At 39.2% G+C, this 17,196-nt stretch overlaps 1 protein-coding gene across 2 annotated transcripts in view; it reads left to right on the top strand.

Annotated features, from left to right (window-relative positions):
• Positions 1–6,574: 6,574 nt before the first annotated feature.
• LOC110369139 (neurocalcin-delta A) overlaps positions 6,575–17,196 on the top strand; it is a 94,367-nt gene continuing 83,745 nt past the window's right edge. The window contains exon 1 of one of the 2 annotated variants that reach the window (XM_036129077.1): positions 6,575–6,691. The gene's annotated coding sequence lies outside the window, so the exon portion shown is untranslated. The remainder of the gene's footprint in view (positions 6,692–17,196) is intronic. The other variant, XM_036129080.1, reaches the window with a different exon arrangement.

Below are 17,196 nucleotides of genomic sequence, written 5' to 3' on the forward strand. Positions count from 1 at the left end.
CTAAATTCTACCATTTGAGCATCCATGCACACAGTGAGCAGAAGGTGTGAATGCTTTATGTTCAGGGTATAGTCCTCTGACCCTTTAACACCCCCATTAGTAATCCTGTGAAATTTATCACCACGTGTGGCATCCCTTCCTGTTGATTACCTCTCTGCTCATTAAAGCGAGAGCAGATCTATGGACCAATCTGGATGATGTACATAGAAATGAGGGAGACACATCACTGTGCCTATACATCTGTACACTCATAAAACTATCTGCTAGAACTTCACAAAAAGATTTTATTTAACAATTCCCACGTATTTTGACTTGAGTAAAATTTTAATAAGTAGAAAACCTGGAGTTAAAAAAACACTGATAGTAAAGAAACGAGTTAGGTATAGTTTTAAATGTACCTTACTAAACAAATTTAATTTGTGTTGTAATTAACATTAAATCAGGATCATACTGAGACTGTAGTGGCAATTTTTGTTGCATTCGCTGGATTTAATGTGAAAATTTGATTCTTGTTTTTTATTGAGAGTTAACATTTTAAAAATCCCCACATGTAATGTAAAAGGAAATGCAACCAAAAAGTCACTTATTATATGTTTATTTACTTCCTGTTAGCAACATACTTGCTGGGGCACCATGTCATACCTCTGGTCTGACAACAAAACCATGTTTGATTAATCTCAAGGTAAGCAATTTTTTTTTTCTTTATCAAACTGTTGTCTCTGAGTACATTTTTACAACCGTCTATATGGGGATATTATCTAATTTGATAAATGAACTTGTTTGCTGTGTTTTCACCAAATTAACACATTTATTTCTCACACATCTACAAACTATTAGGGTAGCAAATTAAGAAAAAAAATCTTATTAGCATTATTATTTTTTTAATTTTAACTAGATGGTTCATTTTGAGAATTTCTTCAAGCAGACAGCCATTGGGTTTTTAACAGCAACACCATAATATTTTGTGATAAGGAACATGACCTTGTTGGCTGACTAAAGAACTGTTAGAAGTCAGTTAAAGAAATTTTTTAATAAAACCAGTGGAAATGCTAAAAAAAAAAAAAAGTGTTCACAATTTCATGCCAATATCTAGAAAAAAATAATAAAGTTGTGCAAATTTTGTAATCACTATTCCATTTTGAATCACAACCTTTTACATGTTTTAATATAAATAAGGGACATAAATTGCTGAAAATATTGCAACAATCCTAATATTTAACCTACACAATGTCCACCAATGCCCTTTCAATGCAACCATTTATTTTGGCATTCAACTGATTTGACAGTTTTACCCAATAAAACCATCCCTGAAATAATTACTGTCTTTTTAAATCTATTCTAACAAGATAATATTGTAAATTGTGTAAATATTATCCTTAAGAACCACAGTTTAGATGTAGCATTCATTAGCATTCACTACCCGAGGGTTAAGAAGCTCATCTGGATAGTAAGTTTGACTCCAGCACAAACGCTGTCACCAAACTATAAATCTGGACATGAGCTTTCGTTTTTGCTCCAACGCAGAAAATGTCTCAATGATAAATCTTACAAAAGTTCTTAACAATAAAGCTGATCTACCGATGTTCCACGTCAACCTCGCTGTTTTCAGCTAGACATCAAACGCGATGAATGAGAAGAACAGTTGGTCAAGCTGTCATCTTCAAGGTTGATTAATTAGTTAAAAGTAGTTCATTAATCAGCATTACATTTACAAACCAACATGTTTGATCAAAACTCTAATTGGTCCTTTTTTTAGTGAGTTTCCCTTGTGTTAAAAGTGAATGATTATTGACAGTTATATTTTTAACACCTTACAGATAAACTTTACTCTGTTTTAATATTGTTGCTTTTAGTTTTAGTTTTAGTTTTTGGATGGATTTTCTTTTGTTGTTTCTGCTTTAGGCTAACTCCTTTTTTTATTCAGTGTTCTATTCATTAAATTGTAAAATTGATACAGTTTGATGTATTAGGCATGTTTCGACTAATTGCTCTGAACCTAAGTATTCGGATCAGCCTTTGAATTGGATCAAACGTGCTTTATGTTTATCGGACAGATTGCAACTGAAATTAATTGTCAATGTTTTGAGATTTGAATCTCGCCATTTTGGGTTTTCTATCAAAGGGGCCATGTTTATTAATTTATTTTTGCCTTGGTGCTATGTAAATAGACTCAATTTAATTGCATTACTTTTAGGTCCAGTTGGTCATACACCTGTTATGCACATTGTTTTCCTTTGGTTCATTTATTACAAACATGTAGGAAATAAAGGCTTGATGACAATTTAAAGGCCTAGAAAAAAACATCTAATCTATTCATTTCATTTATAATTGGATTCATATAAAGAGCATATTAACATGTGCCAAACAATCTTTATCCAGAACAATTTTAGTCAGTATATAAATAAACATCATAAATGAAAAAATATATGCCTGAATAACTAAATAAAAACATCGGGAAGGAATTAATTATAATAACCTGAAATGTGTTAATATTTCTGTTCAGTATGCAAATCCACTGCTTTTTATATGCCCACATATGATATTCATATTTAATTTTTACCATAAAAACTCTCCCTGATACTAGAAGCCTAAACTGTCCAAACTATATTTTTCAGCTCTTCTCGTGAAATGTCAATGAGATTTATTCTTAAAAAATAAAGTGCAGATCCTCACTGTGTGGTTGATTCATCTCTGTCAAACAGATCACAGAGGAAATTAAACAGTAAGAAGAGAAATGTGTCTGGAAGCAAATTATTTCAACTTTAAGGACAACAGAGTATGTTGTTAGTCTAACCTTTAAACTTCCGCTATATTATTATGATGATGATCATTTTTATTATTTAAATTTTGGGGTGTTATTAATGAGAAGAATTCACATAAAAGTCTTTAAAATGAATTGTTATATATATTTTAAAAAGGCCCATTAGAAAGCTCATACCTCCTTTCTCCTGTTCCTGAAAGCAACATCAGTGGCAACTTTGTTGTTTAAAGCTTAAGATTTATCCATTTAAAGAAAAAGGAACGGATTATTTTGCCTAATATTGAAACTATTGCATACCTGTTCATCGTCTTCCTCTTACTGTAAAGTTGCTCAAAATGCTAGGAAGAGGAAATCAGGTTCTGCAAAGAAAAAAAAATGCAAATAGCGAGGAGTTCTTATTTTTGTGATTAAATTTAAGAGCGAGAAATTAAAATTTTACATGATACTCCATCGCCACCTGGTGGGGCTGCAAAGGCAGACACCAAAGGTGTGTTCCCATATAAACACATCATGAGCACTGATAAAACTGAGAAAAAAAACATGTTATGAAGACAGATCCATAATAGGAAACCAAAACATGTCCATGAAGGTCTGTGCTTGTTTTGTGGAATTTTGCGGCTCAATAACTAAAAAAGCCAGTTGTTTAGAAAACATTTCACTTTGGTTTCTGTCAGGAGCAAAATCACATCTAATGTTGTATCACTATTTGGTGTTTTGGTGTAATGTGAGACCAACATTGTCTCCAAATAAGAACACACAAGGTGTCTTCTGAAAACTTCAATAAATGCTTTATATTTTCATCTGAGGGGCAGAGCTTCGGCATTCTATATATGTACAGCCTCGGGTGTTCTAAACTCAATAGAGCTGCATTTTATTGTGACCAGGACTGAACTGGACTCATTTCACTATATTTGAATCTACCTTTATGACTGGATTACACTGGATTGAATTGATTACACATTCACTGGCCACTTATTAGGTACATCTTGTTTAAACCATGTTGAATCCCTGTTTGCTTTCAGAGTTACTCTGATTCATCATGGCATAGCAACAACTGGGTGCTGGAAACATTCCTCAGAGACTGTGGTCCATATTTAAATAAAGAATGATGCTGTAGCTGCAGATTTGTTACTGTTTCATCCCATACCAAAAGTGCATTATTGAACTGGCATCTAGTGACTCTGGAGTCACGCTACAGTGAACTCATTGGCACGTTCAAGAAACCTGAGGATTTGAGGAATGGCCAATCCTGCTTGATTTAGTCATCACTAAACTGCTGCACTGTGGACGTAACTTCTTCATATTTCCCTCCCCTCAGGTCAAGAGTCTGGGTGTCATCCTCGACAGCACCCTCTCCTTCGCCTCCCATGTCAGTAATATCACACAGTCAGCCTACTTCCATCTGCGAAATATTGATCATCTACGTCCTTCTCTTACTCCTCACACCACTGCTGTTCTGGTCTACGGTTTGGTCATCTCTCATTTAGATTACTGTAATTCTCTTCTATTTGGCCTTCCACAGAAAACCCTTCATTAATTACAACTGGTTCAAAACTCAGCTGCCCGTATCACCACACGGACCCCCTCAATCCATCATATCACACCTGTTCTACAGCAGCTTCCATGGCTTCCCATCCCATATCGCATCAACTACAAAGTACTTCTTACCTTCAAAGTTGTCCACAGCCTCTCCTCTCCATATCTTTTGGACCTCCTCCCCATTGCTACTCCTGGCCATACCCTCAGATCATCTTCTTCTATTCATTTCACTGTCCCACCTGCCTGTCTTGTTACTATGGGGAGCAGAGCATCCAGCCGCTTTGCTCCCCAGCTCTGGAACTCACTCCCACCTGATCTCCGTAACACAGATTCATTACCATATTTCAAATCCAAACTCAAAACTCATCTGTTTAAAGATAATAATATTTATTATCTTTATCTGTCACTTTATACATTTTGTATTAAATAATGCTGTATATTCTTCAGTGATGGTATTAAGGCGTTGGTAGTTTGTACCTGTAATACCATATCGGTTGGTTTTGCTGTTCCTTTTATATCTCTCTTTGCAGGTGAAGAAGCAGACTCAGAGAATGTTATCTTGCTCTCTCACTTTCCTCTCCTCTTTCTTTCACCTTTTCTCCCTTTTAGTATTTTGTCTCATCTGTTTCTCTCCTTTTTTCCTCTTCTGCCTTCCCATTTCAGTATCCATTGAACATGATATAGCTCCAGCATAAATTCTAATAAAGCTTCATGCATATATAATACAAGCGGAGAACTGTGGCGAAAGCAGTAAGGCTCCACTTGTGAAAGTAAAATCTGTTGGGCTCTTTTTCGCATTCAGACAACAATTCTTAATGCCGCATTGACAGACAAGACACACACACACACACCATAAAAAATAATCTGTTTAAAGTAGCCTACACACTGTGATTGCAACTTAACTGTTTTATTTTGTACGTATTTTTACTGTGTATTTTAATATTGTGTCTGTTTTTATGGTAAACTATTTAAGGTGACCTTGAGTGTCAAGAAAAGCCCCTGCAAATAAAATATATTATTATTATTATTATTATTATTATTATTATTATTATTATTATTATTATTATTATTATTATTATTATTATTATTAAGACATGGTCAGCAACAACAATCAGGAAGGCTTTATACAATGCTCAGTCTGTACAAAGATCCCAAGGTGTGCCGATAAAATCTTTCCGTGTAAATTGTTGTTTCCTGTTCTTAGCTGATAGAGATGTTCCTATGCACAACATTGTTCAAAAGAGTGGTTATTTAAGCACCTCTTCAATAAACACAACTGTTACTCACTGGATCTTGTTCAGAACATTATCTATAAAAGTTCAAAGTCACTGAAATCCTCTTGCTCCCTTACTGTGATGCTGGTTTGTAAGTGGTGTTTGCCACACGTAGAGGCCAAAATGTTGATGCAGTGTGATTGGATGATTCATTTTCATGTAAGATGTTTAATCAATGTAGTGCATCATTAATTTGGCAAATTTTACCTTTTTACAATTGTTTCCCTATGGGGAACTAAAAATATTATCTCAATATTTTAGGCTGAATGCTGATATATGATATTCATCTCAATGTGTTTCCTTTTCATAAAGTAATTGTAAAAAGGGATCTCTGAATGAAAGTTTTATCCCAAAGGTCTCACAGGCACATTTTCATATTTGAAAATGCATATTTTAAAAATAGGAATAACCCACTGCAATACATAAAAGCATGATTCTAACACTACATAGACCATCTCGACATAAACGATATAGTCACATCTTATAACTGTTTTTAAAAAATCTCGATATTTCAAAATTCTCTATATATTGTCCAGCCCTAACACCGTACACAAATTAACTCTCTCTATTCTGCATTGTTAATCATTACTGTTCTTAAGGGAGGTTTTATTTTCTTAAAACCCTTTTTGTCATAAAATAAAATACAAGACAATAAAATAAAAAATACAATAAAGTTAACATAATTTTTTGAGATGATGTTTCTTAAACGTCCACTAGGTGGCAACCGAGTATTACTCTAGAAACAACACGGATAACAAGAGCAAAGCCCGTAGAGGTCTCACTCTGTTGTTTTTCTGAATACCAGAAATTACATGAGGACCTGAGTTTTAAATATATAAAAAAGGGATGGAATTTAAATGTAAAAAATCGAGCTGTAAATAAATAAATAAAAAACTGTGGAGATTTTACACCCTGCAATATCGCCAATGCTTCAAACAAACACAGCCGATCGGACCGGAAGAAGAACCAGTTTTTCCTCACTAGCAGAACATCTTCTCTACGGTGCGGTGGCTGGATCACTAACTTCCAAAACACTGACACTTGTGGACACATGTGGTCACATCGGTCTGCAGAGAGACACAGAGCCGCCGGTGGAAGAAGATTTGTTCTCCTGGGGGTAAGTCACCAGCAGGAAGCTGCTTTGATCCACGGTCCAGACGGGATTCTGTTCTCTCTAATGACTTTGCAAAACGAAGTAAACGAGTTCTTACTCAGCTCGCTGTAGATAAGACCTCTCCTAACATTTTCGTAGCTGGTTCTGCAGGATCTTGTTTTTGTGCAGCATTTACGGTCTATAAAAGCAAATAACATTCATTATGAGCGACGTTGGTCCTAAAACCGGCAGCACCTTAGCTTGCTAGGCTAATTGGAGCTTTCTGGTTACAAACGCACCTTTAGCCTCCGACTGGAGGATGAGTTGCTGGTCCTCTGGACGCTGTTCCACTGTTATTACACTAGCCATGCTGCAACAGGTGCTTTTACTGTGGGGTTCCTGCTGCCCCAAGCCCAGGCACACAGCATGGACTTTTAACCCTGTTGAAAGTTCAGAAGATCTTTGGCTGAGAGTCTACTCCAGCTCACAAGGCTGGAAAGATGCACTTCCACCACGATGGTGATCCATCCAGCAACACAAACACGTCTGCTTATGAGGTGGTTACAGGGATAATGCTAATCCCCACTTTATGTTTCATTTCTGAAAGAGCTAATCTGCTTGGATAAAACCTTTTTGTTCATCTCTAGGAGAAACAGTGAACGTCACCCCATCTTTAATCAGCATTGTCCAAAACGTTCCCTAAAGTTGATTGATTGACTGACTGACTGACTGACTGACTGACTGACTGACTGACTGACTGACTGACTGACTGGATTGATTCAATACCCTGCAGAACCTCCTTTAGCAGCAATAACTTATTAGATACTCGGTAGTGTTTTTTTTTCCATATTGTGGGGTTCCGATTGTACCAAAAATAAGCAGATGTAATATGTCTAGATGTTGTGTTGTTGTTGCATATGTGTTGTCTGCATATGTAGAAGTTGCACATGTATTTGTTGTATATGTCTATGTTGCACATGTCTATGTTGCACTTGTCTATGTTGCACATGTAGATGTTGCATATGTCTATGTTGCACATGTAGATGTTGCATATGTCTATGTTGCACATGTCTATGTTATATATATCTATGTTGCACATGTAGCCGTTGCATATGTCTATGTTGCACATGTAGATGTTGCATATGTCTAGGTTGCACATGTCTATCTGCTATTGTGTTGTTAAGTCACTGTGATCTTGCCAGTTCGTGTGCAGTAAACTAACCTACACCTTGCAGTTGTTTTATGATGTTGTTGCCACCTGTTGTTGGTTCATGTAATTGTCTGCACGTCTGTAGATTGCGTCATTGGTTAATGTCATTGCTCTCAGGGAGCAGGGAGACCCCAGAGCCTCTGATTAAAAAAGGGTGGCATTTTGACCATTTTAAACATCAAAATACAATATTATTGTGGCCTATTATTTAAGTGCACCCTTTTTATAAATTATGGGTTGCATTTTGTTAGAGTCCTCCAAGGATAATTATGTATTGTCAATTGATAATATAAATAACTTTCATGAAACTGCACTGTTAGCGTCCATTGGCTTATTACGCCCCCTAGTGTCTGAAAAAAGTTTTGGTTGAGCTACGATTAAAACAACCCGGCGATCCAGACAGTAGATACCATGTAAAGCACTTTGAATCCTGCCAGTGCGAGCACACATTTATTCACGGGCCATTGGCGGACCCCTTTGGTTTTATTTTAAAGTTATAAGCCTATAAATGTACCCCCCCCCCCCCCCCCCCCATTATTATCCCGAAGCGATTTGCGCCAGGCCCCCTCCTTCCTCCTTTGCTGTCCTAATTAATGCCTGAAGTAAATACCACGAGATTCGTGGAAATCTAAGCATTTTGGAGCTATTGATAATGAAAAAACAACATTTTTGTATCTTTTTTTAAACAAACACTTAGACAAAAGAAAATGTACTTCCACTGTTTGTGATGGCGAGGGGAACAGGCAACAAGGACCTACGACATGAACCAACGACAAGGACCAACAGCATATACCAACAGCTGAGAGCAATGACCTTAACCAAGTTACAGACGTGCAGACAATTACATGAACCAACAACAGGGGGCAACAGCATCATAAAACAACTGCAAGGTGTAGGTTAGTTTACTGCACATGAACTGGCAAGATCACAGTGACTTAACAACACAATAGCAGATAGACATGTGCAACATCTACATGTGCAACATAGACATATGCAACATAGACATATGCAACATAGACATGTGCAACATACACATGTGCAACATAGACATTTACAACATAGACATGTGCAACATAGACATTTACAACATAGACAAGTGCAACATAGACAAATGCTACATCTACATATACAACAAATACATGTGCAACTTCTACTTATGCAGACAACACATATGCAACAACAACACAACATCTAGACATATTACATCTGCTTATTTTTGGTACAATCGGAACCCCATACTATATGACTATATCATTCTCTCACTTCATTGCAGTTTAATTTGGACAACTTCACGAGGTACACCTTGCTAGTAGATCCCATTTTTTTCTTCAGAACGCCCCTAAATCCTCAGACTCAACAAGATGCTGGAACCAGTTCTCTTAAGATTTTGGTCCATTTCTCTCAGTAGCTGCAGATTTCTTGGCTGCACATTCATGTTACAAATATCCCGTTCCACCGTATCCCTAAAGTGCTCCATTAGATTGAGATATGGTGTCTGTGTAGGCCATATGGAGTCCCATGAGACCCCCCTGGCGTGATCCAGATCCCAGATTAAAACGATTGAAGCTATTTTACAAGCATGTTTCACAGCTTGTATTTAATTGCACTTTGAATTGAACTCCTACACAAAATGCTTGAAATAAAAGGAAGTTTTTAAAATAACATCTTTCTTTTTTTTTGTGAAATGAAAAGGTGGAAAAAAATCAATTAATTGGATTTGGTATAATAAAATCTGAGATTTTATTTTTAAGTCATATTGCCCAGCCCTAGCCTGTCTTCATGTGGACAGGGCCCCAGCCCCAATGACTGCAAGGTGCCCAGGTCTTGTGATCGGAAAGCAAGGCCAAATTTTTACCTCTCCAAAATCATGTTGAACACTTGTTCTGGGGAGCTTCTGCTGACATGTAGCCTCTTTTTTCTACACATGGCGATTTGCATTACAGCCAATAATCTCTACTTTGGTCCCATCTGTTCAAAGGAAATTCAGCAGAAGTCTTGTGAATCATTTAGGTGCAGCATTACAACCCTACGTTGTGCTGCCATATTCTTTTTATGAGAGAACAGACTTTTTCCTGGCAACTCTTGGAAACAAGCCACACTTGTTCTGTACGGTCTTGTCATGAAGTTGAACATTTACAACAGTAATCTGAGATTGATCTCAAATTTTTTTTTTAAGATTCTTTGAGCTTTTGACTTTCTAAAATGAAGATGAATCTGTTGCGACGTCCACCAAAGGAAATATTGGCAGCTATCTTAAATTGTTCCCACATAACTTTGTTTATGATGAATTTCAAACTATGTTGCCATATATACTCTTCCCAGATTGACAGACAACAAACCAGTGCATATCTAAAGTCAGTGCTGCTGATGTATTTCAAACTTTGCATTTTGTAAACACACTACTGTCAGGTTTAGACCAGCAAACTGCCAATGCACATGTTCCTATTGAGAAGGTCACATTTGGTGATGATCAGCTAACTGGGTGCAATTGATTAGCGGCGCCTACATACTCTCCTACTGAAACCCCATGGAAGCTGCGGGGCTGCACTTAGTTTTCCTCTTTATATGCACAGAAGAAAAGAGCAGAAAACAGAGCGGTAGGAGAGGATGTTTGATAAAATTAGAAACCGCATCATCATATTAGTTTGTCCACCAGAGAGCACTGACATGGCAGCTTTATAAGAGTGCAACGTCCCTCTCACTATGTAGCTTTAGCACATTGCAGCTAAGAAAATATAACAAATATTGTCTAATCAGTTTATTTATTAATTACTGCAATATTTGGTCCCATAGATACAAGTTCTTCATGTCAATATTATATCTGACCTGTTGGATGGACTTAAAAGAAAAAAGTTTGTTCTTTAGTCATCTTATACTGTATGTATTTATATATCTCTTTTAATTTCTTTCTCTGTTGTTTTTGTCTGTCACCATCTTTCTCTCTCTATCTTTTTTAATCTTTTTTCTGTCTCACTCCACCTTTCAATCTTTAGCTGTTGGTGTGTGTCAGGGACAGGGCAAGAACCCCTTTGGCTGTTTTGTATACTTGTTATTGATCATCACGAAATTCGGTGGATTAAAAAAACCAAGATATTCTTGCCTTTTGTCAATTTTGCTGCTTCAAAGGTTGCGACATATTTCTCTGCGTGCTCTCTGTCTGCTGGCTGGAGTGTGTTTTCACCTGCATGCCAGCACATGTGACTCGCCGTGTGTCTGCATTGGCGACACCGAAGGTTGAAAATAGCGGAGCAGCACAGCAATTGCTCATAATTTGATCTGCTGTTATCTATATATGGTAAAATGGTAAATGGTCCAATGACTCCAAAGCGCTTCACGCTACAGTCAACCATTCACACCGACATTCACACCTTGACGGTGGTGAGCTTGGTTAGTAGCCACAGCTGCTCTGGGGCAGACTGACAGGAGCAAGGCTCCTGTCAGTCTGAGATAAATAGCTGATACATTTAATTACACTAACTGTGAACATGTACAATTACAGTATAACATGCCCGTGATCTTCTTGGGAGAGCAGGCAGCGTCGTTGGTGTGGTGGGGTGCCCCCCTTGAATAATGGTAGGAGAAACGTTGATTTGTTTAAAGCTTATAAAAAATTATTAGGGACATTTTGATGAAAAAAAGAGTGTTAAAGGCAGGTTATCATCATACAATATCCTGCAATAGTATCGCAACTAATTTTTTTCCTGATATGGCGTAACCCTAGAATGCAGTTGTGCCATACTCTTGGTATACTGTTTTAAATGCCCCTAAAACCTTCTCCCTGACCTGTCCGCTGTCTTCCTTGGTCTTCAAGGTGCCGTTTGTTCACTGAATGTTCTTTAACAAATCTCTGAATTCTTCACAGAACAGCTTGGTTTATACTGAGATTACATCCAACACAGTGTCTTCAGAAGGGAATAGGACATTTCTTAACTGACACCAAATTGCTACATGTAGAACAGCCCTATGCGCATGCGCCGCAGTCATATTAGTCGTACAAACAAAGAGCGTTGAAACTTGAATAGTTTACTTTTCAGTCAAATAATGAACAGATCTGTCCTGAATATTGCCTCAACAGACATTTTATGGCAACTACAAAAAGCTGATGCGTTGGTATCTGCCGCAGTGACTTGCGATATAATGATCGTGACCATATGAAGGGAGTTTTCCAAAACCCTGAAGGATTGGTGAGAAATGTCAGTGTTGGATATAAGCTTGTAACTGAGAGGACTTTACTATGGAATCTGACCAAAGACACCAATGTACCCTTGGTGGTAAAGAGCCAGCACTTGAATGTCCAACCTGATACCAGAGACTGCAATGTCTGTCTGTGCAGGTAGGCTGTGTTTATCTGCTGTTTTCTCAGGGGAATGAAAACATTATACAATCTAATAAATAAAACTTCATAGTATACTTGTATTTTTTTTATTTGTAAAAACATTTGAAAGGCCTGTATTCCTCTCATGCCACTCCACAGTTGCTTGCTACTTTGTTTTAGTCTGTCTGTCAAATAACGTCCAAATAAACTACATAGAAGTTTGTGGTTGGAACATGCCAAAATGTAAAGAACTGTAATGCACTTTAATATGACATAAAATAATCCATTTAAATTACAAGCTTATGCCTTTTATATTTTTGATTTTTAATATTGTCATTACAATTACAGTGATAGAAAAGGATAGTATAACATACAAGTTTTACTTCTAAAAACTTGTGCTGATGTGATGGCATAAATGTTTGGTTTATAAGCAGGAAATCTTTGCCTATTGTAATGTTCTAAGTATTTTAAACATGTATTATTATTTTAAACATTTCTGAAACATGTATCTTTTTCTGTAGATTCTTTCTCATGTTTACACAGGTTTTATGAGTGCTTTTAATACTGGCAGCACTACAACGGCACACAGGAACATAATGATATGGTAAACAATAAATTCCTCCCTGCAGTTTTACACTATATTGTATCCTGGTAGACCAGTTTCACATGTCCTCACTAGGCCTTGAAACCAGCTGAATACTACCACAGATGAGCAACACTGTGTAAGATTTACTTCCATAATGGTGCGCTAGATTAATTACAAATGACTAGAGAAGCAGATTCAGGAAGAGCAGTGTGGTTTTCGTCCTGGCCGTGGAACACTGGACCAGCTCTACACCCTCAGCAGGATCCTGGAGGGGGCATGGGAGTTTGCCCAACCAGTCTACATGTGTTTTGTGGATCTGGAGAAGGCATTCGACCGTGTCCCTCGGAGGGTCCTGTTGGGGGTCCTCCGGGAGTATGGAGTACCAGGTCCTTTAATAAGGGCTGTCATATCAGGTCTCTGTATGACCGGTGTCAGAGTCTGGTCCGCATTGCCGGCAGTAAGTCGGACTCGTTTCCGGTGAGAGTTGGACTCCGCCAAGGTTGCCCTTTGTCACCGATTCTGTTCATAACTTTTATGGACAGAATTTCTAGGCGCAGCCAAGGTGTTGAGGGGATCCGTTTTGGTGGCCTTAGGATTGCGTCTCTGCTATTCGCGGATGACGTGGTTCTATTGGCTTCCTCAGGGCGTGATCTACAGCTCTCACTGGAGTTTGAAGGGGTTGGTATGAGGATCAGTGCCTCCAAATCCGAGACCATGATCTTGAGCCGGAAAGGGTAGAGTGCCTTCTCCGGGTTGTACAGCCTATAGTGGAGGAGTTTAAGTATCTTGGGGTCTTGTTCACGAATGAGGGGAAGATGGAGCGGGAGATCGACAGGTGGATTGGTGCGGCGTCTGCTGTGAAGCGGGCGCTGTACCGATCCGTTGTGGTGAAGAGAGAGCTGAGCCAAAAGGTGAAGCTCTTGATTTACCGGTCGATCTATGTTCCTACCCTCATCTATGGTCACGAGCTTTGGGTTGTGACCGAAAGAATGAGATCCCGGATACAATGAATGAAGGTCTGTACTGCTTGCTAAGTTATTTTAACCTGCTGGACTCTGAATGCAACCCGAAAAATTCTTCTATCTCCTAGGTACCAGCACAGGCAAACCTGCGTGATATTTATACCCATCTCAGAGTCTTACTCACTCCATAAAGATGTTTTTAATCAGAGAGGTAAAAGGTTATTTTATAATTGTTTCACAACAGTTACATCCAGCAGGTAAACACGCCCATACCAACACACCTCGGCTCTCTGCAGCCCAATCTCTAGTTTTCCTGTTTCTGTCTGAATATGTGCTAAAAACACATCTGTAAAATGAACTGCACCCAAAAACAACCTAACTTAAAGAAACAGTAAGAGTGCAACTTAGCAATAAAGTCTAATACGGATCATTACAATACATTTTGTTTATTAATTAAATTGACAGTTTTGGATTTTAATCTTTACAAAGGAAATGTTTATTTACACGTCTTTATGGTGTGGGGGAAAAACACCGTCAGACCACCATTACAGTTTTCAGCTCGCGCACCCCCTAGTGGCAGCTCGCGCACCCCCAGGGTGCACGCACCACACTTTGGGAATCCCAGCTCTATGTGATAGAGTATTGTGCTATAAAATCTACATATTAATTTCAGTTTGGTTGTAGGGTAACTAGCTGCATGCCTGATATGCTAAAATATAACCGTCTTAACATTTTCTTCATATACAAAATTAAATATTTGAAATAAACAGCCATACATTAAGCCTTATGAAAATGAAGGTCACTTATTCTGAATTCCACATTTATGTAGTATTGTCACAAAAATGTGACATGTCTTCAATAAATGCTGCATCGTCTTAGTACCTATGTACAAGACACCCAGCTCAGTGCTGTACATATGTGTTGCCACTGAAACCCATGATTAAGTCTTTAGCGTTCCTTACCACTTCTTTGATGCCTTAGAGAGGTACCAGTACCACTCAGACTTGCCAAGTTAGGTATAAAAAAAATTTAATTAGAGAAGTAAAGCTGCACTGTGCTATTACACTGCACAGAGTTGGTTAGAAAAACCCAGAAAAGCAGACACTTTCAGCCTTAAGCAGAATTGGACCACCAAATGTTTCCTGCAATAAGTAATTACTAAACTGCAGGATTAACAATATAGCATCACTTACAAGTTGGCTCGGTGTGTTTTTTCTAAAGCTCATTTTCCTTATCTCACATCGCCTCAGTGTGGGAAACACTTTCAACATTTGTCCTCCAGTTTTCCCAGGATAGATAGCCGGGATTGTTTGCATTCTTCATTGAAACCAAGGATGCAGCTATGCTGCAGCTCTCGGCTCCCACAAGAATATTTGTGAGTCTAATTACTGGCATTTTTTATTAATATTATTTAGCATGTCAGCATTTGTTGGCATGCTCCTTTTAATGTTAACATTACTGTTTGGAAGAATTTGGGCAACAAATTTGTAAGATATCCCAAATAAAAACCAAAGCACTGACACTTGTGGACACGTGGTTACATCGGTTCACAGAGAGACACAGAGCCGCCGGTGGAAGAAGAGGGACACATTTATTCTCCTGGGAGTAAGTCACAAGCAGGGAGCTGCTTTGATCCAGGGTGCAGACGGGATTCTGTTCTCTCTAATGACTTTGCAAAACGAAGTAAACGAGTTCTTACTCATCTCGCTGTAGATAAGACCTCCCCTAACATTTTCATAGCTGGTTCTGCAGGATCTTGTTTTTGTGCAGCATTTACGGTCTATAAAAGCAAATAACATTAATTATGAGTGACGTTGGTCCTAAAACCGGCAGCACCTTAGCTTGCTAGGCTAATTGGAGCTTTCTGGTTAGAAACGCACCTTTAGCTTCCGACTTGAGGATGAGTTGCTGGTCCCCTGGACACTGTTCCACTGTTATTACACTAGCCATGCTGTAACAGGTGCTTTTACTGTGGGGTTCCTGCTGCTTCAAGCCCAGACACACAGCATGGACTTTTAACCCTATTGAAAGTTCAGAAGATCTTTGGCTGAGTGTGAGATACACCTTGCTAGTAGATCCAATTTTTCCTTCAGAACATCCCTAAATCCTCAGATTCAGTTGCTTGGATAGTTGCATGTCCAGCTCCTTGCCTCTGTCCTGGTTCATGGTGGCTCTCTGTGCTGGTTCTGTCTGGAGAGCATGGGTCTGCATGGTTCGGGCAGGCTGGCTGACTATGTTGTTTTTTTGTTGTTACTTTTTCTTTCCCCAGGGGGTGTGGGGCTGGGGTTTTGGTTTCGTTTTTGCGGTTGGCTCACAGGCCAACCATATAACAGGGGGATGGCCAATGGGGGTGGGGGGGGTGGGGGATTTTGTAGGACTCACCCCTGGTGGCTTCCTCTGCCCCAATTCGCATTTAGACATTAAGGGTTCTGGGTGGTGCATGGTGGGGTGTGCTTACGCTAGCTGCCTTCCGGAAGCGGGGGGATGCACTGGGCACTCCCCTTTGGGTCTCCCAGTTTTAAATGCACTTGGGAACAACATACAGCGACATTTCAGCAGGCGGAGGCAGGCTCGGGTCTTTCTCACGCCCCTGTTCTCTGATTGCCATTTGGAGTTTAGGGCCTGAGGGAGGAGCGGGCAACCTAGTTGGGGGCTGGGCTGAGGATGGGCGTTGGGTCCTGGAGGTCGACTGGGGCTGGCCCTTCTACCCTCCCTTGGAATATGGGGGTAGGGTTTATGTATGTAGGGGTAGGGTGTGGTGGAGGCAGCGCCTCAGGGTTTGTGGGGTGGGGCTCTGGTTAGCTGGCATGTTCAGTTTATGTTGGCCTCATCTCCGGGTGGATTGGCTCAGCCATCTAGGCTGAGATAAGGGTGGGGGGTAAGGGCCAGAGTATGGACTGGGTAGGCCGCATTGTGGTCACTGTTGGGTTGGATGGAGGCCCCCCATCATGATGATAAGGTTCACCTCATCATCAGGATGGTTGAACCCCATCCTGGTGTGGATGGGGTTGATACCCCTCTGGTGTGCTTGTACCTGGACCTGGGAGTATAGGATGTGTGTGATGAGTGCGAGTGTGTGTACTGCATCTCTTTTCTTGTGGGTAAGAGTGTATGCATGTGGGAGCACTAGGGTGGGAATGTGTGAATGTGTCTTTGGTTCCTCACAACCACTACTGAGCATTTTGCTTTTGAATAAACCTTACATACACAAGTGCACTATCCCAAACACCTACAGGTGCTTCCAGATTCACTTCTATACAGAAAATCTCTATCAATTAGCTTTAGCTGTCACTTTATACATCTCGTATTAAATAATACAAGATGCTGTTCTTTTTATATCTCTCTTTGCAGATGTAGAAGCAGACTCTGAAGGTGTTCTTGTTCTCTCCTTTTCCTCTCTTCTATTTTAGTCACCTTTTCTCCCTTTTAGCATGTTGTCTCATCTTTTTCTCTTCT

The sequence above is a fragment of the Fundulus heteroclitus genome, chromosome 3, assembly GCF_011125445.2.
Source record: "Fundulus heteroclitus isolate FHET01 chromosome 3, MU-UCD_Fhet_4.1, whole genome shotgun sequence".
Lineage (NCBI taxonomy): Eukaryota > Metazoa > Chordata > Actinopteri > Cyprinodontiformes > Fundulidae > Fundulus > Fundulus heteroclitus.